This window comes from Nelusetta ayraudi, unplaced genomic scaffold (assembly GCF_046127955.1).
Source record: "Nelusetta ayraudi isolate G7.1 ecotype Tasmania unplaced genomic scaffold, CSIRO-AGI_Nayr_v1 ptg000217l, whole genome shotgun sequence".
NCBI lineage: Eukaryota > Metazoa > Chordata > Actinopteri > Tetraodontiformes > Monacanthidae > Nelusetta > Nelusetta ayraudi.
Genome location: NW_027466266.1, coordinates 15,160 through 41,500, shown reverse-complemented (window position 1 = coordinate 41,500; position 26,341 = coordinate 15,160). Strand labels below are relative to the sequence as shown.

Below are 26,341 nucleotides of genomic sequence, written 5' to 3'. Positions count from 1 at the left end.
ACAGCAAACAACCTTCTTGTCTGCCTTTTAAAATAACCAGGAGCACAAGAAATAAGGTACACCTTATCTGCAAAGCAAGTAACACGTACATTATGAACTATCGTTCCATATCATAATAGATTTAATATGTCAACCGAAAGCAGCTGACCGGCTGAAAAGACTCACTCCACCCCCTAGTGTTGGGAGGAGGACATGTTCCCGTCAATAATTCAAATTTCTCATCTGCATGGATACGGGGACCAAGGTGAGAACTCCGATTGGACGAGAAAACAGAATTATTGCTTAGTCCGATTAAGCTCTGCATGTAAACGCACTGATTGATTAACATGGGCGCTGAATGGAAGCGCTCGGCGCTTCGCGGCGCTTCCACGTCCAGTGTGAACCGGGCGTAACTTTTCAACATTTTGACGTGGCAGACGCGGGACGATCGTTTTCTATCAGGAGTGTGCACTGTAGATAACTGGAAGCCTTTCTGGGGCAAGCCTGGTCTTGTTAGGAGGGATGGCATTCATCCCACCCGGGAAGGTGCAGCTCTCTTATCTAGCAATATAGTTAAAATTTTAGCTTCCACTCACTGACGCTCCAGGGTGGAGACCAGGCAACAGAGTTGTAGTCCTATACGCTACTCTGGGCTTCTCTCACTGCCGTCCCCTGCCGTTAGTAAGTCCCCGAAGCCCTGCCAGTCTTTTCCAATAGAAGTTGTGTCGGTCCCTCGCACCTCCAAACCTCTTATACTGTGCAAATCTCCAATAGATCATAGTAACCTAGTTCGAATAGATTGTAGAAATAAGGGGGCCCGGTCGGAGGTGGCTCCAGGGTCTCCCACAAACAAAATGGTGAAATGTGGCCTTCTTAACATTAGGTCTCTAAATTCCAAGGCAGTTTTAGTTAATAATTTGATTAGTGAACATAGTGTTGATATTTTCGGCCTCACAGAGACATGGCTACGTCAAGATGAATATTTTAGTCTTAATGAAGCCACTCCTCCTAGTGATATTAATACTCATAAGGCTCGTGATAGTGGTCGAGGAGGTGGCGTTGCAGCTATTTATAATTCCAATTTGTTAGTCAATCTCAAGGCTCAATCTATTTATAGTTCATTTGAGAGTTTAACGATGTCTATTTCGTTGTCACCTGATAGGCAGGCGGATTCCGTTGAATTCATTGTTGTCTACCGTCCCCCCGGTCCATATTCTTCTTTCTTAGATGAATTTTCAGAGTTTTTGTCTACTTTAGCATTGACTAAAGACAAGATCATAGTGATTGGAGATTTTAATATTCATGTCGACATTGTGAGTTCTCATTTCAAATCTATCCTCGACTCCTTAGGCTTCCTTCAAGTTGTGAATGTACCCACTCATAAGCATAGTCATACTTTGGATCTTGTGCTCACTTTTGGACTTGGTGTAGAGCAGCTGACAATCTTTCCCCGAAACGACATTTTGTCTGACCACTTTCTGATCACTTTCGGCTTTATTGTAGCGGATCACATTCCCCAAGCAAGGTCTATAATGAGTAGAAACATTTCGGACTCTGTTGTTGCTGAATTTAAGGAGAGGCTTCCTGATCTGCTTGATGCCCTTGTACCTCTTGACATGCTTCCGGCCTCTCCCCCCACCCACTTGACTGATCTTGATCTAGACTCCTTGACAGATTGCTTTTCTTGTATTCTGAAATCAACATTGGATGATCTTGCCCCTTATAAGGTAAGTATGAAAAGGCAGGATCGATCAGCCCCTTGGTTTACTTCCTCTACTCGCAAATTAAAACAAAATTTGCGAAGGCTTGAGAGAACTTGGCGTTCGTCAAAAACAGCTTCAGCTTCATCCTTCAAGACTTGGCAGGATTGCTTTAGGTCCTATAAAAAGGCCCTGCGTATCAGTAGAACTTCCTACTTTTCTGCTCTTATTGACTCTAACAAGAACAACCCAAAGTTTTTATTTAGTACAGTTGCTAAGCTGACGAGGAGCCATCATTGTGTTGAGCCATGCGTCCCTACTGGCCTGTCAAGCAATGATTTCCTGAACTTCTTCCAGCAAAAAGTAGAAGGTATCAGAACTGAGATTGGGAATTCCTCGTCTTCTTTGTCTTCTTTGTCTTCCACAGGTCACATGGCAGATCTTTCTCAACATGGCAACCCCAGTGTGTATTTCGGGAGTTTTCAGCAAGTTGGACTCTCGGAACTTGATTCTCTTGTCTCCTCTGCTAAGTCGACCACCAGTCTTCTGGACCCAATTCCAACCAGGCTTCTCAAGGAGGTTTCCCCATTGCTTCATTGTGTCATTCTTAGAATTATTAATCATTCTCTATCAACAGGTTTTGTCCCTCATGCTTTCAAGGTGGCTGTAATTAAGCCTCTGATCAAAAAACCCAATTTGGACTTGAGTGTGCTTTCAAATTATAGGCCAATCTCAAACCTTCCGTTTCTCTCCAAGATCTTAGAAAAAGTTGTTGCTAGGCAGCTTGTGGACTTCTTGAACGACAACAATCTACTTGAGGCTTTTCAGTCTGGCTTCAGAGTTGGTCACAGCACTGAAACTGCATTGCTTAAGGTAAGTAATGACCTCTTGTGTGCATCTGACAAAGGTCTTCTCTCTGTTCTGGTCCTCCTAGATCTCAGTGCAGCATTTGATACAGTTGACCACAGCATTCTTCTTAGGAGATTAGAAGATACTATCGGCATCAAGGATCGCGCCTTGGACTGGTTTGGATCTTACTTGTCTGACCGTTTTCAGTTTGTTCATGTTCATAATCATTCGTCAGAACGTAGGAGGGTTAGTCATGGTGTCCCGCAAGGATCTGTACTTGGGCCACTCCTCTTCAACATCTACATGTCACCTCTTGGTGACATCATCAGAAAGCATAGCATCAGTTTCCATTCTTACGCAGATGACACACAGTTGTACTTTTCTTTTAAGGCAAACAAGGCTCATCAGTTGGCCAAATTGGAATCTTGTCTTCGTGATGTCAGAACTTGGATGACACAGAATTTCCTGTTGCTTAATACCGACAAAACTGAGGTCATTATATTTGGATCGCGAGAGAGTAGGGACAGAGTCTTTGATGGACAAAGTGGTCTATTTGGTACGACACCCAGTTCTACTGTGCGGAACCTAGGAGTCACTTTTGATCAGGACCTGACCTTTAATTCTCATATACAGAATGTAGGGAGGTCAGCTTTCTTCCACTTAAGAAACATTGCCAAAATTCAAAGTTTTTTGTCCTTCAAAGATGCGGAAAAAATAATCCATGCTTTTGTTACGTTGTAGTATCTGAAACTGCTGCTGCCTTCCTATGCATATGACACCATTTGATATATGGCAGAATGTGAACTCAATCTGAACCCGCTGCTGCCTTCCTCCCAAAAAGGGGAATTATTGTCCATGTATGGTTTTGTTATTACCACTGTTATTTGATTGAAACCAGATGGTCATTAGGGGGTAACTATGAATGCATACATCCCCCCCATATCCTGGATCTTCCTCCTCTTCTTGTTGGGAGGCATAAAAGGTGATGCGAACAAAGCATCATTGGAGTTGCTCACATCTGGCCCAGAGACCTCCACAGGCTTTCCATGGTGCCTGTCTGACTCTTGACTTCTTTGAAATAAACCAGTTTTCATCCAACTAAGTCTGTGTCAGTGAAGACTCCTTCAACATCTACATCACCTGAATCCACCAGAAGAATTCACCACAAATTTGGCGTCACGAACAGGATCTGCTGTGGCTGCTGACGCTGTCGCCATCTGCTTCCTTGGCCTGGCTGCTTCTCCTTGTCGACAAAAGGTAATAATGCGCAATGTTCCTTTTATCTTAGGAGTGTTAGGCCTAACTGGTTCAGTTAGGCCTTTGGCTGGCTGTCGTCTGGTCACACTGTATAAAGATCATTTGGGTTGGTGTGGATTTGGGTGTTGATGTTGTAGGACCCTTTGTCAAAATTCTTTTTTTATTATTTTAAATGTTTTAGGATACCTTGGGAAGTTCGCTGATATGCGAAGATTTTTGTTTTAGTTCCCCTGGAAAGTCGCCGGCGTGCGAAGTGTAGGTTGGTTTGGTGGAGTTCCCCTGGAAAGTCGCTTTTCAGTGACGTGTAGGTTGGATTGGTGGCCAGGATGTTCGCTTTTTAGTGAAGTTTGTTGTTTTAAGTCTCCTCCAGGACGTTCGCTCTTTAGTGAAGTTTGTTATTTTACGGCTCCCCCAAGAAGTTCACTGTTTAGTGAAGTGTTTTATTTGTGCACGTGTTTTGAGCGTCTGGGACGTTCGCTCAAGCTGCCGCGGGATTTGACCTAAGCCCTCTGGGAGGCCGTCTAGCATACGTGGCCGTGAAATCCTGGATGTCCGTTAGGGATATTCTGGTCAGCAGCTTTCGGGCAGCTGGAACTGTGGGTTAAATATCAGGTTGTAAATGACCTCTCTGGCATATGCTGACGAGTGATGTTTGATGCCGTTTGATCTGATATCCACACTTCAAGGTAGCACAAATTTAGTTTGCATAATTTTTATGCTGTAGTCTTTTTCTTTGCGGCCGTAGTTGATATGCCGGTTAGGAGTGTGTGATTGTGTTATTTCTGTCGGGTACCGTTGTCTGTGTTTTTCTTTTGAGGGGATGTGCGTGTGTGTGTGTGTGTATGAGAGGAGGAGTGACTGGGATTTTTGTTCTCTGTGTGTCTGTCTTGATGTTCTTTGTGTGTGGAGAAGTTGGAAGTTTGAAGTTTTACATCACCTGTGTTAGAGCTGATATTAGAAATATAGTGGTGTATGTGGAGAGGTTGAGCTGATTCCCTCATTGTTAAGTTTATGAGCCTCCTGGGGACTTTTGCATAGACTGAAAATAAGGTGTTTAGAGGGACATATGTCTTTCAACACCTAGTTAACTTATGAGCCCCAGCTAGAACGTTTTATTGTTTATTAGAATATTTTGAAGTTAATTTCTATGAGCCCAAATGAGGACTTTTTAGAATATCTTGAAGTTAATTTCTATGAGCCCAAATGAGGACTTTTTGCTTAGGTAACATTTTTGGAGGTCTCTGTTGAGGTGGTGAAGAGAGGAGCCTCATCAGTGACTTTCTGTTGCACCAACACACATATGCGTTGAATGTGCTGGCTGTGAGTGCGTGCAAGGGGGGCTAGATAAAGAAACGTGTGGAAATAAAGAATTTTCTTTTTGTTTGTTTCAGGATTGGGTGATTTTGTGGGTTTTTTTCTTTTCTCATAAGGATTGTGTGCATTTTCTTTTAGTTCATTTTGGGTTATTTTGGCCTTGGAGGTTTTTTGGACTAGGGCGTGGTCTTTCTTTGTGTGGTCAGTCAGGGGTTGGTGTGCCTGGCTCCCAAGGAGCTGAGTGGGGTGTTTCACCTTCGGTGGTCAAGTGTGGACTGGAAGTTCTTCCCTGCCTCGAGGGGCGGGGCTTGTTCGCTCCTCCTACAAGTGGGGGTTATTCTTTTTCCTCACCCCCTCCTCACAGTTTTTCAGATAAAAAAAAAAAAAAAAAAAGGGGGGAGTAGGTCTGATATGATAGAGCGGTTTGGCTATAATAGAGCGGTTTATTAACTTTTGTTGATGGCTGTTTATAATTTGATAATAATTGTTTATAACTCTATAAACTAAAATAATGATTACTCAGTAATTAATAATAAAAAGTAAATAAGCTTTGTGTTTTCTTTAGAGAATTTCACCAGTTTATTTATTATCTAATTTTTTCTCTTTTCCTTTTCTGTATTTGTGATTCATCTGAACCTGGATCCTTTGGAGGCAGACAGGAGGACGAGTTGCCCTGTTGGTGACGGCATAGAGGTCTTGCATTTAAGACGAGTGAAATTTATATATACATGTATTTTTTATGGTTTGGAATTTACGCTTGTTCTCTTGTGGCCTTCTTTTGAACAGGTTCGGAAGGACATAAAATACGTTTATACACATTCCGAACTATTCTTGCATACACTGATTTTTTACAGGTCATTTTTGAATCTTTTGTCTTTTTCTAGCTCGGTGCATATCATCTTGCTTTACCTTTGTTATCTCTGTTTTTGAAAATTAAGGGTCAATTTTTTAGAATTCATAACTGAGTTTATTTTTTTAGATTGAGAGCCCATATCGGAAACCTTTCAGTTCCTTTTTTTTACAGTAGATAAACCCCGCGAAAGACGAAAATGACGGAGGTCGTTGCTAAACCCATAACACCACTTGAGGTGATGCAGAAAAATAATCCTCTTGTTAAAGGTTTACCAGAAGCCTCTAAGAAGTGGAACAAGCGTTGGCCAGATATTGAGAGACCCTGGCCAGTTGAAGGTACTTTCAATTCGGATGTGATCAAAACAATGAGCGTGCTCATTACCGCATACAAAGCTAAAGAGAAGAAAGGTAAAAAAGGTAGATCACGTGCTGAGAAGAGACAAATTGAACTCGCAATGTTGCAGCTTTTTGAGGATGAGGGACAAAAGTTGAGAGCTGCGGCTGAAGGGAAAGATAAAGTGGCTATGGAAGTAATCGCCAAAGCCACAGAGTCAACAGCGACACTACTGGAAAAAATCAATACTCCTTTCTCGCATACTGCTCCTGTGAAAAATCCGCCATCTTATCAGGAAGCGGAGTACGCTGACATTTATCCACAGCTTCCAGTAATCAAGCAAAAAGGTAATTACAGTATTAAAGATGACCGGGACGAAATACTCGAGACGGGGAAAGCAAAAACAACGGTGAAAATGTATCCTTCCACGAAAACTAAAAATACAGCAGTGGGGAAGCTAGAGGGTAAAATGAGAAAGTTGGAGCTGGATAATAGTGACAGTGACTCGGGAGAGGCCATTGGTGGCTACGATCCTGCCATTAAAAAGATGCTGGCCAGAGCGGAAAAACTAGGATCTAAACTCTGGAAAGCGAAGAAAATAAATCGAGATCCCTCTGATGAGAGTTCAGAATCTGACAGTGAAGATGATCCCGACTTTGATCACACACTCAGGACACTTGAAAAGAAAATAGTGCAATGTCGTTCAGACATCTGTGAGGCCAAAACTCCAGAGGTCTGTAGAAAACTGGAAAGGCAATTGAGAGACTTAGAGTCAATAGAAAAATCTTTCCATAGGGAACAATCAGGCTATGCCTTGCGTTCAAGAAAAATAGAAGCATCTGCTAAAATGTGCCCAGTGGTCGTTCGCGGACAAAACTTTGAATATAAACCTTGGCAAAATTCGGACATGTCAGACATATTGGAGAAGCTACCGATTCTCCAGGATGGGGCACATCCTTGGATTTCAAAATTAGAGGAGCTCATGGTAGGCACACAGTCTGCAGTGGGTGACATCAAGCTATCTAGCTAGTCTCATTGGTGTCCCTGCTATGGAGGAACTTTTGCAGAAGGCTAGGATGCTTCGCTTCATAGGTACAGTGGTAAATGATGCTGAATTATTTGCTGCATATAGAGGTCAATTTTGGAGTGCGTTGCGTGATGCATTCCCAACAAACGTACACCCTGATAACATTCTAATAGAGCCGTTGGGAGATCATGAGAATCCCAGAGCTTATGTGCCAAGAGCTCTCCAATCTTGGAGAAACGTTACCGGCAATGACCCCGACGCTAATCAAATGGAACAATCTATTGTGCGGACTAAAATCCAACAGGGACTGCCACTGGCAGTACGCAGTAAATTAGCAGAGGTGGTTGGTCTCGGCGGCATGGTCAAAAGTGTGTACATTGATCACATTGCCCATCAAGTTGAACTTTTTCGTAAGAAGGAGTCTGACCTGAAAACTCAAGAGCAGGAGACTCTCAGAAAACTCAATCAGTTGCTGCTAGGCGATAATAAATGCAAAGAGAAAACACAAGCAGTGGTCATGACAGGTCAACCTGGTCAGGTGTCATCGATGCAATCCAATCAAACCAATGTTCAACTTTACAGACCACAACTTCACTAATTACTACTCAGCAGACTATGACGCTGTTGACTACATCTTTAAGTACTCATGTCACGTTACAAGCTGTTACTATTCCGACGATGACAACGCGACGGGCGGAGACGACTCTGTCTCCAAAAGATGACAGTGTGGTTCAACCTACGACTGTGACAACTACAGTTGTTACGACCGAATCTATTCCGAAGCAAATTGACCTGGGAGTAGCCTTACGGGATTCAGAAGGGCGACACAAAACTTCGCGTGCCAAGGCGGGACGTGATCACAAACACAAAACTTCGCGTGCCAAGGCGAGACGTAATCACAGATGGACAGCGTTTGGATTCGATTCATCTGTCTTGGAGATTTCGGATCTATTCGCGGCGAAAAATTTGTGGTTTCAACAGCTGACTCATGCAGTAAGATCACAAGCATCCGTGAAAGGGCCCATGCATCGTAAGAGTGCCTTCACCAAGCACTTGGCCTTCCATTCTAGAGGCAATAGCAGAGCCGTTGCCTTACGAGTGTCAATTTTCTTTGTTGACCTGGCTTTTCCATCTCCAAAGGGGTATGGACCTGAGATCGAGAAATGTGTCGATGGATGAGAACACCGGTATTTGCGATCCTTACAGAGGGCTGCCATACATTAATCTATTGGATCAACAGGATGATCTTTTAGCAGCGGTACCTGATTCTATTGGGGTGAAAACTGGGAGAGTTCCTACATGTTTTTGTGCCAACGATACTTATGACTTTGTGTTTCTATTCTCTTCCTTGTGGGCGAGTGCCCAAGGGGGGAAATAGTATGTGTACTCATGTTTGATGTTTGATGTATCTCTTGTAATGGAAGTACATTTGTGATGTTCTGTATACAAAAGATACTGGCAGATATTTTCTCTGTTTCAGGACAATAGTTGGGGAGCCTACGTGGGGGTGTCAACTATGTTCAGAATGGACTCAGAAACTCAAATAAGCTGATGAACACTGGAGGACCCTGAATGAGGATGCAGAACATGTGAAGATCCTGCATCAGGGGACTGTGAACAACAGAACTCGACGAAACCACTGTGTATTAACCACTGTGTTTATTTGTATTAACCGAATTAATCTGAATTGCAACACAACATTTATTTTTTTGAGAATAAAGTTATTTGGGGGATTTTATCAGTAGGCAGATGCTTATGGGAACTCAATCTCTTTTTCTTTGTTTTGGTGAACAGGGACAGGGGTGTTAGGCAGGGAAAGGTCCACGGTGTAGGTCCGATGGGATGACCAGCCAAGCCCTGGATGTTTTTGATTTTGTTTTTGAGTTTCTCATGTGTGTGTTTGCCAAACTTTTCCCTGAATGCGGTTTTCTCTACAGAATTGATTTGGAGGGCCGTAAGGTGGTCGCCTAGGACAGAGGGGCCGTGAGAGAATTTTCCTATCTAGAAGGTTTTGATGGCTTTGATTGAAAGATAGCTGTCCGATAGGTTTTTCGCTCTCACACTCTACAAATTTACAGTGTTGCTCATAATCATTATGATATATGAGGTGACAATTACCTCATCAAGTTTGTACTTTGTATTTGTACTTACATCCTTTGCTATACATATATCATGTGTGGGTATCTTCTGTTTGTTTCCAGACTTTATGAAGTCTCGAAGGGGGGAAATATGTAGTATCTGAAACTGCTGCTGCCTTCCTATGCATATGACACCATTTGATATATGGCAGAATGTGAACTCAATCTGAACCCGCTGCTGCCTTCCTCCCAAAAAGGGGAATTATTGTCCATGTATGGTTTTTGTTATTACCACTGTTATTTGATTGAAACCAGATGGTCATTAGGGGTGTAACTATGAATGCATACATCCCCCCCATATCCTGGATCTTCCTCCTCTTCTTGTTGGGAGGCATAAAAGGTGATGCGAACAAAGCATCATTGGAGTTGCTCACATCTGGCCCAGAGACCTCCACAGGCTTTCCATGGTGCCTGTCTGACTCTTGACTTCTTTGAAATAAACCAGTTTTTATCCAACTAAGTCTGTGTCAGTGAAGACTCCTTCAACATCTACATCACCTGAATCCACCAGAAGAATTCACCACAACGTCTAGGCTAGATTACTGTAACTCGGTACTAGCAGGATGCCCAAATTCATCCCTTAGGACATTACAGTTAATCCAAAACTCTGCGGCACGATTGTTAACCGGAACTAGAAGGAGGCAGCATATTACTCCAATTTTAGCTTCCTTGCATTGGCTGCCTGTCAAATTTAGAATTGAATTTAAGATTCTAGTTTTAACTTACAAAGCTCTTCATTCTCAGGCTCCTTCTTATATTAGGGAACTCATTGAACTTTATCATCCTCCAAGAGCCCTTCGCTCTGAGGATTCAGGTCTTTTAGTTATCCCAAAAATTTCTAGAGTTAGATCAGGAGGTAGGTGTTTCAGTTTCCTGGCACCTCTATTTTGGAACCATCTTCCAGCCTCGGTGAGGGGGGCAGACACAGTTAGTTTATTTAGGAGTAGACTTAAGACTTTCCTTTTTCTTAAAGCTTATAGTTAGACTCCATCCACTGTCAGTTAAGCTGCTGTAGGCTTACGCCATGGAGGGAGATCTTTCGCTCCCGTTACAGGGATCGTTGCTCTGTGCAGGCGGAGCCTTTATCACTCTCCTCACCCAATCAATCTTATACTCTATCCACTCTGTCCAAGCTCTCATTATACTTTGTACAGTATGCTCGATATGCATGATACTGCCGCAGTCTCTGTGTCCCCGGCAGGTGATGACCACTGCGCCAGGAGCTGGATTGTGCTGTCCTGGGGGTCTTGCTGTCATCGCTTCATCCCACCACCACGCTTAAGACCTGGACTTGTCCTATCAGCAGATTGTCCATCGAGCTAGGCTCTTGCCTTCCAAAGCATGGACACTTACACTTCACATGGACAGCAGCCTTGAATTATTTCCTATTCTTTGTGTTTATATCCGTTTTGCCTGGTTGGTGTATCTGTTTTTCACTCTGTCCTGTCTGCCACCCTGGCTCACTCTGCTCCTTTCTCTCTTTCTCTGTCTCTCCTCTATCTTTCTACTTCACCCCAACTACTCATAGGCAGATGATGGCCCTCTGGAGTCTGGTTCTGCCCTAGGTTTCTTCCCACAGGGGAGTTTTTCCCAGCCACTGTCGCATCTTGCTTGCTCCGGGGGCCCGGTTGGTTCTCTCTGATTGTATAAAGCGCTTTGAGACGCCTATGGTTGTGATTTAGCGCTGTACAAATAAAAGTTTATTATTATTATTATAAGCAGAAAGCGAGTGTCTGCTCGCTCGAACGCTTTTGCCGAACTGTTGGCTGGCTTGACCGCAGTGCCAGATGGCAGTCTTGAGAGGACAAAAGTGATATGCATTTACTGTAACGAGCGCTTCCATTCGGCTACCATGTTAATCAATGTAGTTCAAACCAGGCGCGAACAGGCGTGTGGCTTCCCTCGCGGATCGTGCCATGCATTTAACGTCAGTTCACTGGACGTGGAAGCGAAGTGCCGAGGGCTTCCATTCAGCGCCCACGTTAATCAATGTGGTGGTTCACACTAGACGCGAACAGGCGTGCGGCTCGCGCCATGCAGTTGTCGTTTCGGCGCCTGCTCTATTTTGTGCGCGAGCCGCGAGCGATCCTCGTCAATTGTGGAGGAAGTCGCTCAAAAAAACAAAAAACAAACAAGAAAATCCGGTGAATTTTCAAAATAAACTAATTTCATATTTGTATGTTATATTTGTCAGTACATTGTATCAGAGTGCGAGAGAGATTAAACAAATACACACACACACACACACACAACTGAATGACACAAACCTGTGCATCTTTTGTTTTGTTAGTAGTACTTGTCATTGCTCCAACACGAATAAACATGCTGCATTTGCAGAAAGCAAGTATTTGCCTACTCCCATGTTGATATGATTATTTAAAAAAAAATGGGAAAAGAATTGCGATTAATCGTGAGTTAACTATGGAAAACCATGCGATTAATCGGATAAATTTTTTTTTAATCGACTGACAGCTCTAATATATATATATATATATATATATATATATATATATGTATATATATATATATATATACATATACATATATATATATATATATATATATATATATATATGTATATATATATATATATATATATATATATATATATATATATATATATATATATACATATATATATATATATATATATATATATATACCAACAACTCTTCTTTCCTCTTTTGGCACCCCAACTTGTGTTTTTTGGGCAGCATGATGTCTCGCACTCAAGTAGTCATTCAATCTGGGCTCACTGATGCTGTCGACGGTCCCAGAATGTCCAAAATGGTTGGAGGACTGTTCATTCTCTCAGTTGATGTTATCAATACATTTGAAATAATTTATAACACCAATTAATTGAAGGGCCCAATTCATTTGAAACAAAAACCTCACACACACACACACAAAAAGAAATTCTGGATTTTCATGGGCCCCTCTCCCTGCTGGGGCCCTGGGTACTCAGGTCCATTTTCCCCCCCACTACCACGCCCATGAGTACAATGTTATCCAACGTTGATTAAAATTATTAGACTAAGACAGCAAGCCCTATCACTTATTATTAAGCTAATAAAGTATACATATATACACAAACACACGCGCACACACACTGAGTTTATTGAGTCAAGCATCAGTAAATGAGTTTTCAATCAGGGCAATTCATGTCTTTATTGTTGTTTGCCAGAAAAGTGTTTATTCAGAATGAATCATTTGGGCATGCGCGGAGTTGCTCATTTTCTGGAAAGAGTAGTGGAAGAAGAAGAAGCTGTACTTCTGCCTGTGTTGTAAACAAACGCTGCGTTGTCTGCACGTCCTCGGCTCGTTCACAAGCCTTCAAAGCATTTTTTTTATTTGTTCTATCGTTTCGTATTTATTTCGCGAAAAAAATGACCGGCTGCCGCTAAGGAAAAAACAAACAAACAAACAAAAAAAAACAATGCTGAAAGAGGCGTAGCGTACAGATTAAAATCACCCACAGAGCTGCAGATCTCACTCTGGGTTGCAGCATCTGCCAGCAAAGAGAATGCTCCTGGAGGGGTTGTGTTGAATGAACAACAGGAAGGGGTGGTCTGCAGTGAACTTTTTTGGAGGTATGTACATCTGTTGTTTGATGATCACACCAGTTGCAGCAGCAGCTTCTGTTCCCTTCTCATTGACCTCGACAATTGCCTTGTGGACCACATTTGAAATAAACAGGCCGTGGACTGGAGACATGCCTGTCAGAGAGGAGGCAAAAAGGGAGATATATTTGACAAATGTGTTGCATTATAATCTAAACCAGTGAGTCTCAACCACTGTGCTGCGACACACAACGATCCAAATTCACTTAAATGGTCTGACCAAAAAAACAACCATGTCATTATGGAGTGACTGTGCTTTGATATAAAGTTAGTAGTAGGACTCCTGGTATTATTTGTTAAACGTTGTGTGGCATTATAGGGCCGGCAGGGGTGCTGCTTTGCGAGGCTGAAATCGCTCCGAAACCTCGCATACGGTCCAACTACATGGAAGGCTTTGTGGTGGACGCTGGGATCGGTGTGACTGTGCTGCCCCCTCCGCTTCCTCCTGCTGTGGCACGCTCGGGCGCTGCAGCCGCTGTCCACGTTGGGTCGTTTGGGCATAGCTACCTCTCAGAGGCACCCGTGTTAGCCAGGTTTAGTTTCTCTTTTATTCTGAACTGTGGGATTGAGGGATTTACTTTATTTCATTTTTTATTTTTTTTTTTGCTTATGGTTGTCATGTTTATTGTTGCTGTTGTTATTGTCAAATTGATGTGATTGTCTGTTAATTGGTTTTATGTTGAATATTCTTCCCTTGTTCCCCTATGGTATATTTTATCGTGAAATGATTTGAGTGCTGTAATAAAGATTTTTTTTGTTGTTGCATGGAACCACGTCTCTAAGCTTCGTTGGTAAAAAAATAAATAAACTTGTGTGCCTCCCTTTGTTTTGTAATTAATCTAGCAGAGGTCAACTTAATTCTCCAGGTGCAATTCCTGGGGTGGCCTTGTCGGACCTAGTTTTCTGGTTGCCACAGGTGCTTATTTTTTCATACAAGTTGTGGGTTCTTATTTCTCCTCACTTGGCCTTTTCCTCTTTATATATCTACAGTATATGTGTAGATACACACACATCTCTCTCTCTCTCTCGCACTCTCTCTCTCTCTCTACATGTATTCATATATATATATATATATATATATATATATATATATATATATATATATATACATATATATATATATATATATATATATACATATATATATATATATATATATATATATATATATATATATATATGTATATATATCGTATAAGTCATCAAATAAAAGCTGTATTTCATCTGTTTTTCAGTGTTTTCAGAGTCATTTCAATAAAGAGCTAAATACCGTGGGGCTTCAAAGACACTGATTTTGTTGTAACTTTGTTCTGGTTAATTTTCAATTGACATTGAAAATGTCAATTGAAATTGTGTCATTATTGTTTTTATTTTTTTATTTTTTTATTTTTTTAAATGTGTGTCGAAGCTTCTGTCCCACCTTTTATGTTTTCTACATATCTCATGATATATTTGAGGTGGGTCACCAAAACACTCCATCCATCTGCTCCTGCTCCAGCCCCCCTGTCACATTTTAGAACCCATTGTGGGCCCACCAGTCAAACACCACTGATATAGAACAAAAATAAAAATCACATTCATACAAGTAAGAATAAGATTTGTTTCAAGTTTGGAACAAGTCAAGTGTCCTACCAGTGAAGTCGCTCAGTGAGGCACTGAAGGCATCGACCATCCCCATGCTGACCAGGACGTCTTTCAGTCCGTACTCCTCCTCCATCTTGAACCTTGGCATCTTCACCTGGACCTCGACAACGTCCATCCTGGTCGGTTGAGTCCACTCCACGAAGTTCTCATAGGTCAGCTCCTTCTCCAGCTGGTGGTTGATTTGAATATTTGAATGACTTTATCACTTTTCTGAATGTCTCATTATTTTATTTTATTTTTTCAAATGTATGTCGAAGCTTCTGTCCCACCTTCTCTAGGCCTGTAGTACCGTCCGCTACTTCTTGAGGTAAAAAGATGAACATGCTGAGATCTTTTCCTTTGTAAGGCAACTCCAGGATCTGTTCAAGGGAGCATTTCAAGCATGATTGTTGTAATTCCTTTTTTTTCTGATCAGAAATCGGTATTTCTGGCGGCTCATAAATAGCAAGAAATTGTTAGGACCTGGCAGTTGACTTGAGGAATGAAGGTGAAGGGAAATTTATCCTCCTGGAACATCATCTTCACCAGCTTCTTGTCATTCTCCAAGGAGGAAATACAAAAATATGTTAACATGAAGGAACTATGTGAAATCACCTTTTGCAGTGATGTTTATCGTAGGGTTTAAACTGCAGCGTTTGAAGGGTATCGGTTGGGATCTGCAGTTGTTTTTCCTATTTCCCCTCCACCCTTCATGTTGTCTTCTGTCTCCCCTGTCTGGCAGCTGGCCTGGGAGGGACTACCCCTGCTCCCTTGACACACCTGTCACTGGTCCATCTGATTGCCTTTAGCTCGTCTGGGCCGATCACCTATCCGCTGCCAGTTCATCAAGAAATGAAAAAAAATAACTATCTCTCTCTTCTCTCTCTTTTTATACACACACACACACACACACACACACACACACACACACACACACATATATATATATATACATATTGTGAGCCGGGTTATGACAATATATATACATATACATATATATATATATATATATATATATATATATATATATATATATATATATACATCTTTAAAGAAACATCTCATGGATGCACTGGGACCGTATCATCAGTGATGTGATTCCTGGGCTCATCGGGTATTTCGGGTCTTGCAACATCAGATACCCTCCCACCAGGCGACCCAGCCTGGGTGATCAAGTCCCGACTTGCGTCCCAGTAGCAACCCACGGGTCTGCCCTTTTCAGCCACAACCACCTTGTGGCTTTCTCTGCAGCTTCACTTGCGGACTGGATGGCTCTCTTCTTGGCCGCCCCTGAAACACCCAAACGGCTGAGTGCTTTGCAGAGATAGCGTCCTGCAAAGCCTCTGCAGCCAACCTCTATGGGCTCATAGAATGTCCTCCAGCCCCTGCCCCGGCACTCCTCCACTAGTTCCTGGTACTTAGATTGTTTCCTCTCGTTGGCTTCTTCGATCCTTTCTTCCCAGGGAACTGTAAGCTCCAGCATGATCAGGCGTTTCGAAGCCTCAGAGGTGATGATCATGTCTGGCCGGAGCGATGTTGCAGCTATGTGCTTGGGGAACCTCAGCTGTTTTCCCAGGTCGACGAGCAGGTGCCAATCAGAAGCTGTGTGGAGGAGGCCTGTTGTTTTCGGTGGACCTGCCCGGGGTCTCTCTCCTGCTTTGATGAAGGGGATTGCCTTCTTCGGAGCGCGATGTTGTTGCAGCTGCTGATGGCTGAGGCTATAGTCTCAGCCACTGCCTTGAGCACCTGATCATGACGCCAACGGTAGCGACCATCGGCCAGGGCCTTTGGGCAGCTGCTGAGGAGATGTTCTAAGGAGCCTCTTCCAGAGCAAAGGGGGCATGAAGGTGTCTCACTCTTTCCCCACACATGGAGGTTTGCTGGGCTAGGGAGGGCATCGTACACTGCCTGCACCAGGAACCGGACGCAGTGGAAGTCTGCGTGCATGATGTTAGACCAGGTGACTTTACGCTGCAACGTGCCCTCCCACCTAGTCCATTCTCCCTGCTGCCGGAGTCCCACTGCTCTGCCCACTCGCTCTTCTTCCAGGCCTGCTCGGACCTCTTCCTTGAGTAGCTGGTGTCTGTCTCTGCCCAGGGCCTGGCTGACTTGGGTCTTTGGAAAGTATCCCAAGCCTGCTCTTCCGATCGCCACGACCCCCACCAGTGCCTTTTGCCTTAGGCAGGACTCCACCTCCACTGCCTTGGCTGCCTTCTACTTCCTTCCTGTCCTCACTTCGATCCCAGCTGATGAGACCTTGCAGTCTTTGGAATCCCTGTACTGTAGGGCTTCTCTTGTAAGTGCCACCTTAAATTCTTTAGTAAGCCCACTGAATGGTAGCTGCAAGGTGTTGCTTGACCCATACAGGGCAGCGCTGTTGAGGCTGCGAGGGAGACCCAGCCATCTCCGCAGAAAGCTGCTGATCTTCCTTTCAAGCGATTCCACCGTTGTTATTGGGACTGGATACACAAGGAGAGGCCACAAGACTCTGGGCAAGATGGAATGCTGGTAGATCCAAGCTTTGAATCTGCCAGGCAGGCCGGACTTGTCCACCTTTGTGAGCCACCCTCCTAGCTCTTCGGTAGACTTCTGGATGGCAGCAGAGTCTTTCAAGGTAGCGTCAAAGAGCTTCCCCAAGCTCTTGACAGTTTGCTCCGTGATGGATGGGATAGCCATTCCTGAGATTGAAAACTGGAATTTGTCCACCACCTTTCCCTATATATATATGCAGATGTCACTTCACTGATCGGTGGTACCTTGTTGATTCTGAACTTGGCCTCGCAAGTGTTGCTCTCCTTAAATATCTTCTCCCAGGTGCCTTTGAAGTAAAGGGCATTAACCAGCACCAGCTTGGTCGTGCTATCCAACACACCATTAGCCAGCAAATCCTTTATTTTTCCTGAAAGATAGCATGGACATGGATGAGTTGTGATGTTTCACAAATTAAGGAAAACATTTGATACATTTCTAGAAAAAAAACACCTTGAGTTTGTTCCTCCACCCAGTTGTTGATGTTCAGTCTTGCTGCTTCGAATTCGCTCTTGAAATTCACAGACTCCAGCTCACCGTAGTACTTGCTGTATATACACACACACACACACATATATATATATATATATATATATACATATATATATATATATATATATATATATATATATATATATGTATATATATATATACATATATATGTATACATATATATATATATATATATATATATATATATATATATATATATATATATATATATATGTATATATATACATATATATATATATTCACACACTTGTATGCGTGCTTATGCCACACACACCTTGAGGAAATGGAAAGACTGCTCCCCGTACAGTCGGTTGGCAACACTGAGAGCATACGGAGCCCCTGGCTTGTTCAGCTCACTCAGTAGTTTCTTAAAGCCAGCGCTAACATCATCTGGACTATCTTTAGCTTTTAACCCCTGTGAAGAGAGAAGGCAACTGTTACAGAAATGCATTAAAACTGTCAATTGACTGATCAAACTTTAGCTAGGTTGCTGTCTAAGCATGAGGACCTCGTTTCTCCATGAATTTTCCTTGAAAATTGTTGGTTTACAAGCAAGCTGTCATGCAACGTTCAGGACTTGCACACAAATTGCTATCATGTTACACCTGTGTCGACCCAAGCTCCAAGTAGCACTTGGCAGGATCAGTGTTTCCTGTACCAGCACATTGAACTGAGAACTGGCCAGGTGCACTTAACCTTTAGTTAACAGGACGTGAGAGTGTTGCATTTTTGTTTTATTCCATATTCAAATGAAACGCCAAGCCTCCTCCTCCATGGTCATGGTCCAGTTTATCGTAATAGCTTCCATCTTAAGTTCATCGCTTGTGCCCCAGGTTGGTTTTGTGTTACCTCTGGAAGTTTGGCATGGAGTTTGCAAAAATCTTAAATCTTAAAAAAGTAAGATAATAAACTAATGGAATGAAACTTACTTTCTCTCCGTCTTGCAGCCTTGCAATCTTGGAAAAGGTTGTGAGATTTCTGCGCACAACTTCCAAGTAAAGACACCCGCTTTTATTCTTTCAAAGTGACACACCCAAACTAACAGATATCTGTAAACAGAGCTTACTCAACTGGCACTGCCAAAAGTATAAATCAAGAATTAATGAAACTTTACTTTGACTGACTGGTTTATCAGCCGCAGCCTGCATTTTCTAGGTGTGTGGGGTGATGACTTGTCCTAGACACGCTGGTTGACTGATTTGAGGGCATGATAGTCAGTTTCATTTGGCAGACTTTGGTTTTAAAAGTGTAACTTGAAACCATGAGAAAACAAAAGCCAAACAGAAGAGTGGAGATGCAGGTTGGAACACGATTTGTGTTTTGTCCACTTATTGAGAAGAGAGTTTGCCTTTTACTGAATGAATGAAACGCTCCCAAATGCCACCTTGATGTGAGGCTGTTGGTGTATTAAAACTCCATTTAATCCCATCTTGAATTAAAACACCTTGGATTTTTTCATTATTCAACTCCGCAAGATTTTGTTTCAACTCTTTGTTGGCTCCAGCGAAATTGGCGCCATTATCGGACCTCAAAGTTGACACAGGGGTTGGCCAGCCGGAGGGAACGGCGGTGACAAAACGAGGACATACGCCGAAGGCTAGACCGTCCCGTGTGGTTACCGAGGAGGCGGGGTTTGGTCCGTCCTTCTAGGCTGGGAAGTCTAAGAACGCTTCCTTCAGACGGAGGACACTCGGCCTCAAGGGTGCAGAACCTGAATTGAGACACAGCCTACGTGCCACCTCCAGGTGCACAGCACAACTGGTCAGGCAGGTGAAAATCACTCCATACCTTTTGTGAAGGCTTCTTCCTCTTTTGACCTCCAGGGGGCCGAAATAATCCACTCCAACATCTGTAAAAGGAGCCTTGTCTGGCAACATCCTTTCCTCAGGGAGGTCTGCCATCTTCTGCTTGGCTTGTCAAAAGACTGGTACAACACACATAAATGGCTGGAATACTCTCAGAGTAAAGACTCTGCCTACTGTTATGCCTGCCGGCACTTCAGTCTCCCCTCCTCAGGTGATACAGTATTTACATTACCATTCCATTACCCATTCAAAGATGGGGGACTTTTAGGCCATGCCAAACCTGAAGCACATACTAATGCAATGTTTACATGGGCAGAGAATGAAAAGTGCCCTGCAAGCACATCCTCTCTTTCAGCCTCCTTCAATGCAAAATATAATAAATTAGTGAAGGAAAATAGAGAGTACATTAAAATTGCTGGAGAAACCCTGCTCCTCACAGCTATGCAGAACATAGCACAGAGAGTACATACAGAATCAGAAGGTGAGGATAAAGGAAATTTTCTCTCTATTATGGAACTGCTAGCCAAACACAATCCCACTGTCAAAAGAAAAATTACAAGCCAAATAAATGCAACATATCTTGGGCATGGCACACAAAATGAAATAATTGATTGTGTCCTAGAAATGGTTTGCACTTCAATAACTCGTGAAGTTGCCCAAAGTGAAGCTTTCAGCATTTTGGTTGATGAGACTAAATACCTAAGTAAAAAAAGAACAGATGTCCTCTGAAATAAGGTACTATTACAGGGGGTGAGTATGTGAGAGCTTCCTTGCCTTTGAGGCAGCACAGCGCAGATTTTGCAGAAGCACGGTCTTGACAAAAACCACCACGCATTGTTTAAATTTAGTATTAGTGGATGGTGTGAAATGCATCCCTGTAGGCTGATTGCTTATTTTCTCTTTTGCAGAATCTGTGTGTCTTTGTGTCAGGGTCATATGTCCACCAAAGATGGCTTGAGGTACAGAGGGAGATGTTGCAGGGGCCCCCAAGAGAGTTACAAAGACTTATACAGACCAGGGTTTTTCCGGCCTGCAAGATGATTTTGCAAAGTATAAAAACCGCAATTTTTCTATGAAAGAATCTGCTGTTCTAAACATGTCCACTTGATGTTGCAATATCGTTTCTGCTTCACAAACAAACATAATGGGGCTGAGCAAGTCGGCACAAGTACATCCACTCACGTCTCCTATTGGCTCCCCTCATTGCCCCAAAATGCCCAGAGTTGATACAGAGCAGTGTTGTCAACTTGCCGACTTTCTCATTCAATCTGGTGACTTTCCAACTCCCCATGGCGACTTTTTTTTGTTTTTTGTCAAATTTGTCAAAAATCTGTTGACTTTTCCTTGTGTTATTGGAGACTTTCCTGGTATTTTGGAGACCGACATGAAAGCACGTATTGTTCCTCAGCTGTTGTCAGCGAGCAGCGGGTGCTGCCACGAGCTCCTCCCTGCCCCAAAGTAGTCACGAGTTGCGAGTCAAGCCGTGCCTTACGCGGCAGTCTTGGGCAATCACTGCATTTTACTCACACATACAACAATTATCTGAAATAAGGTGGCTAAAACTAAGAGCTAAAGATATGCGACACTCAAAAGCAGCCGTGAGGCTCCGACGAGCCAAACCTCTTCACTAATCTACCATACTGCGCTTTGAAACACAACTCAACCATTTTTAGACACAATTCCAGAAAATGTCAATCATATAAAACAATACTATGTTCATGAAAATAATATTGGATAGATTATAGTAAATATATTTAATATAATTAAAAAATATATATTTATTTAAGGTGTTTTTAACTCTCTCCCACGTTTTTCCTCCCCTACAGCATCCATTGTGATCAAGTACAAATGGTCAATTATGCAAATTAGATGACACAATTTTACACACTAGACCTTTGAAGTCTGACACACACACACACACACACACACATGCAAACCACAAAGACTTGAAAACTTGTGTCTGTACGAAGTTAGTGGAGGAAAAGTCCAGAAACAACACAGAATCAATGCATTTCAATGACATTGCTGATGCTTCCAACTTTTGCCACAATGTTGTCAAGGGAAACCCCTGAGTGCTCGATATACAGCAGATATACAGTGCATACACTATATATCAATCTATCTATCTCACCTTTTTTGGTGTGTGGTGCATAAAAACGGGTGATGTGCCGCATGGAGATTGTGCAGGCCAGTATATTGCTGAGGGCACATGTCCTTAACCAACTCACCAAGTCACTAACTTCACCCAAAGACAACTTGTCTTGAGCCCAAGTGTGTGCGACTGGGTTACCTCTGACATCTGTTGAGCCGTGTTGCCTCGGGCCCCCAGCAGCGCCATCGTCAGGGCCGACGAGATGCTGAAGGGGGAGAAGAAGACATTCTTGGTCTTGTCCTCGTCACTCAGCTTTGTCAACAAGTCCAGAGCGAAGGCTGTGTTGGCCTTGGAAAGAGGGGACGGTGTTGCCATTGTGTCTCTGAATAAAGAAATAAGGGCAGAGGATTGAAATGCACTCCACGGACAAAAGTAGAATAGAATAGAATAGAATAGAATAGAGCGCCTTTATTAATCCTACATCGGGGAAATTTGCATCATTACAGCAACAAAAAATAGTGCAAAGAGAAGTAAAAATATTGAATGAAAAGAAGTGCAAATAAAGATGGAATAAAACGGAGAAACAAGATATTAACATGTTATGAAAAAATGCCGATGATAAATAAGTGTTTTATAGTACGTTTATGAAATGTAACCTGGTCAACAACATGATGAATTTGCACAACATATATGCTCACAACAAAAATAAAACAACTCTGTAAACCAAAAAAGGAAGTAGGTTGCCAGTAGCCGAGACTTATTTTTGCCCAATCTGTAGAGTCCATAATATTACCCAGAATATTAGTAATACAGAGACAACAAGAAAAAGACAAACAACAAAACAAAATATGCTTTGTATTATTCCTCTTCAATTATTCCCAAGTCAATTGCTTATCCTTATGATCATGAAATATTTTGACCTTTAATATTAAAAAAAAAAAAAAAAAAAAATCGACATTTTCAAATCATCACTGAGCCCATTCCAAAATGTAACTCCCATAAAAGAAACACATCTTTGTTTAATATTGGTCATAGGCAGATGACGGCCCTCTGGAGTCTGGATCTGCTCTAAGTTTCTTCCCACAGGGGAGTTTTTCCTGGCCTCTGTCGCACTTTGCTTGCTCTGGGGGCCCAGTTGTTCCCTTTTCTCTGATTGTACAAAGCACTTTGAGACGTCTTTGGATGTGATTTAGCGTTGAACAAGTACAAGTTGATTGGTTCTCACATGACACAATTCAAGACACTCAACCCTCTTAACATATATTTATTTTCTCTCAGTTTCTATGCAGCTGTTTAGACTGGCTTGTGTATTTGATCCCTGGGATGTGGGGGCCTTTCTGCGTGAGGTTTGTGCAGTCTCCCCCTGGCTCTGTGGGCTCTTCACAACTACGAAAGACGTGCAAGTGAGATGAATTTGTTCCTCAAAGTTGACTATATTTGTCAGTGTGAGTACCAATGGCTTGCTTGGTCCATCCACCATGGCTCATTGACAGCTGGGAATGGTTGCAATCACCTCAGTCAGACTGGATTGTCCTCACCGGGCTGCCTCACAAACATGGTGGTGCAAGATGAGGGAAGGGTGAGGGCAGGACCCTTGCTAAATGTATGAATGAAAAAAAAGAGAGATTACACAAAGCCATCTCCAAAAATATGTGCATTTACTCAGAAACGTAAACAAAAGGTTGCCGACCCCTGCTCTAGATTGTATTATTACAACCTTAGAATAAACTACAGAAATAAGTTATTAGAATAATAAATCAATCATGAAACCACAAATAAATTATGTATAGAGTTTAATATCTTAAAATCCATAGACATAGCATACTTAAAAACGTCAGAAATGTGTCACATGCAGATGAACGCAACACTTTTTTAAAAAAGTAAGATAATAAACTAATGGAATGAAACTTACTTTCTCTCCGTCTTGCAGCCTTGCAATCTTGGAAAAGGTTGTGAGATTTCTGCGCACAACTTCCAAGTAAAGACACCCGCTTTTATTCTTTCAAAGTGACACACCCAAACTAACAGATATCTGTAAACAGAGCTTACTCAACTGGCACTGCCAAAAGTATAAATCAAGAATTAATGAAACTTTACTTTGACTGACTGGTTTATCAGCCGCAGCCTGCATTTTCTAGGTGTGTGGGGTGATGACTTGTCCTAGACACGCTGGTTGACTGATTTGAGGGCATGATAGTCAGTTTCATTTGGCAGACTTTGGTTTTAAAAGTGTAACTTGAAACCATGAGAAAACAAAAGCCAAACAGAAGAGTGGAGATGCAGGTTGGAACACGATTTGTGTTTTGTCCACTTATTGAGAAGAGAGTTTGCCTTTTACTGAATGAATGAAACGCTCCCAAATGCCACCTTGACCAATTCCCGAGGGTGCTTAGGACGCTGAAAATGTGCCCTCGGAAATACGCACTACTTTTGGCCGATTCCAAGGATACACCGCTACTATCCTTCGCGCACTTGGGTATCCCATGATGCTTTGCGTGCTGCTGCAAAGCATCGTGGGATCCTGGGAAGTCAGCTGAAATTAGCAGCATGTACTGGTTAAGACACGACATATAAACCTAAATATTGAAGTTTCACAGAAAGTATCCAGTTTTTAACGTAGGATTTTATTTATTTGATCATCCAACAGCATCGTTAGATGGCGAACCAATGGTTAGCTTGATGCTATAAAAACGTCACTTCCGGGGTTGGCCAGCCGGAGGGAACGGCGGTGACAAAACGAGGAAATACGCCGAAGGCTAGACCGTCCCGTGTGGTTACCGAGGAGGCGGGGTTTGGTCCGTCCTTCTAGGCTGGGAAGTCTAAGAACGCTTCCTTCAGACGGAGGACACTTGGCCTCAAGGGTGCAGAACCTGAATTGAGACACAGCCTACGTGCCACCTCCAGGTGCACAGCACAACTGGTCAGGCAGGTGAAAATCACTCCATACCTTTTGTGAAGGCTTCTTCCTCTTTTGACCTCCAGGGGGCCGAAATAATCCACTCCAACATCTGTAAAAGGAGCCTTGTCTGGCAACATCCTTTCCTCAGGGAGGTCTGCCATCTTCTGCTGTCCAAGTTTTCCTCTGTAACGTCTGCAGACTGTGAATTCTGTAACTGTCGTTCTTGCAGCAGTGGAGTTGGCATCAATTATCCAATATTTCTGTCGAAGCCTGTGCAACGACCTCCAACTCCAAGAAGGCCACCATCTAGTACAGGATCCAACTCCTAGAGTGCACTGTCCTTGGCAATGTTGTTTGAGCCACGTGTCAGTGAGGCAATTTAATTTTTAAATCTGTGTTTCTGAACGAAACAAACTATTGCCTTTTCTGCCTGATCATAACTTTCTGTAGTCAAGATCTTCCCTCCAAGTGTGGCTTTGAAACACCGAAGCTTCTGATTGAGATAATTTGTTGCTGCAGTTTCTTTGTAACTTTCAGTGGCTTTAAGTTCCTTTCTCTTTTGGCTAAAGGAGCAAAGGAACATTTTTAAGCTCAAGGAACCAGGCAACAGATGAATGAGGCGAGTTGTGGGATCTTCTGGTTGCTTGACAATTGCATACACTGCTGAACTTCTTTTCATTTCTGGGTCGTGTTGAGGGAAGATGCCTCCTTTCCCTGGTTCCCTCCCGCATTCGTTGATCGCAATGACGGAGACGAGGCCAACAGTCAAAGTTAACAATTTAATAAAAGTTCAGTATTAAGCCACAATTGAATAAATGATGCGCAGCGCTCCGAGCGTTCTCTTCTCCCTCCGGATCGAGAAGCGCGCCCCCTCCTTCAAAGGTGTCGTCCTTTATCCTCCTTCTGCCAGCGGGGGCATGACCGGGGTCCTCCTAGCGCCGACTTCTATTCTCACACGTAAGGCTATGGCAGTGGCTCTCATAACATACTCAGCGGCTGCATGATAGTAAGCAGTAAGTTCAAGATATTAATGTCCCACAAAGTTTTCCCACTAGCACTAAGTTTCAGAAAATAAGTAAATTTCCCACACTGCAGAAGACAAGGACATTTGACAGTCTTTTGGCTTTCTCTGCACCTCTTGTTCCCCCTCATTTATACAACACGGAACTGTGCAATTTGTTGTTATATATTACAATATACAGCTGACTTGAAAACTGAGAGAAAAAGATTTAAAAAAAAAAAAAAAAAGCACTTCTATTTAACGCAATCTCCCAAACTGTTATGGACGGGTGAACAGTGACACCTACTGGACAAAGTGGCAATGAATATGTGGGGAAAAAACAAAACAAAACAGCAAAAACACCTTCACTCAACGAAGGAAACGTACCTGCAGAAGACAATAAAGGACATTTGACAGTCTTCTGGCTTTCTCTGCACCTCTTGTTCCCCTCAACGAGCAAAACAACAATATTGAAAAAAAAAGGTGGCAAGTCGGCCATGTTGTCTCTGCTGCGCTAGCCGCATAGCAGCCTGCCACAGCACAATCGGCGCAAAGGGAAAATTGTCAATAAAAACTAAAATTAATAATTAAAACTCACATAAAACAAACGTGCAACAGTAGCGGTATTTACACGAGACTGGTGCACTCCAACTGACGGAAAATAACTATAAATCGCAGCAGCATCCTTTAACATGACTTACCCTCATTTATACAACGTGGAACTGTGAGCATGAGACTGTATTTGTTTTATTGCTTTTATTGTTTTACTGTTGGTTTTTATGCTTTTATGTTTTTATGTACAGCACTTTG

At 42.6% G+C, this 26,341-nt stretch overlaps 1 long non-coding RNA gene and 1 pseudogene across 1 annotated transcript in view; both read right to left on the bottom strand.

Moving 5' to 3' along the window:
• LOC142881779 (uncharacterized) overlaps nucleotides 1–26,341 on the bottom strand; it is a 78,050-nt gene that overhangs the window by 38,906 nt on the left and 12,803 nt on the right. The window lies entirely within an intron of this gene.
• Nucleotides 12,589–23,695, bottom strand: LOC142881789 (leukocyte elastase inhibitor-like; annotated as a pseudogene).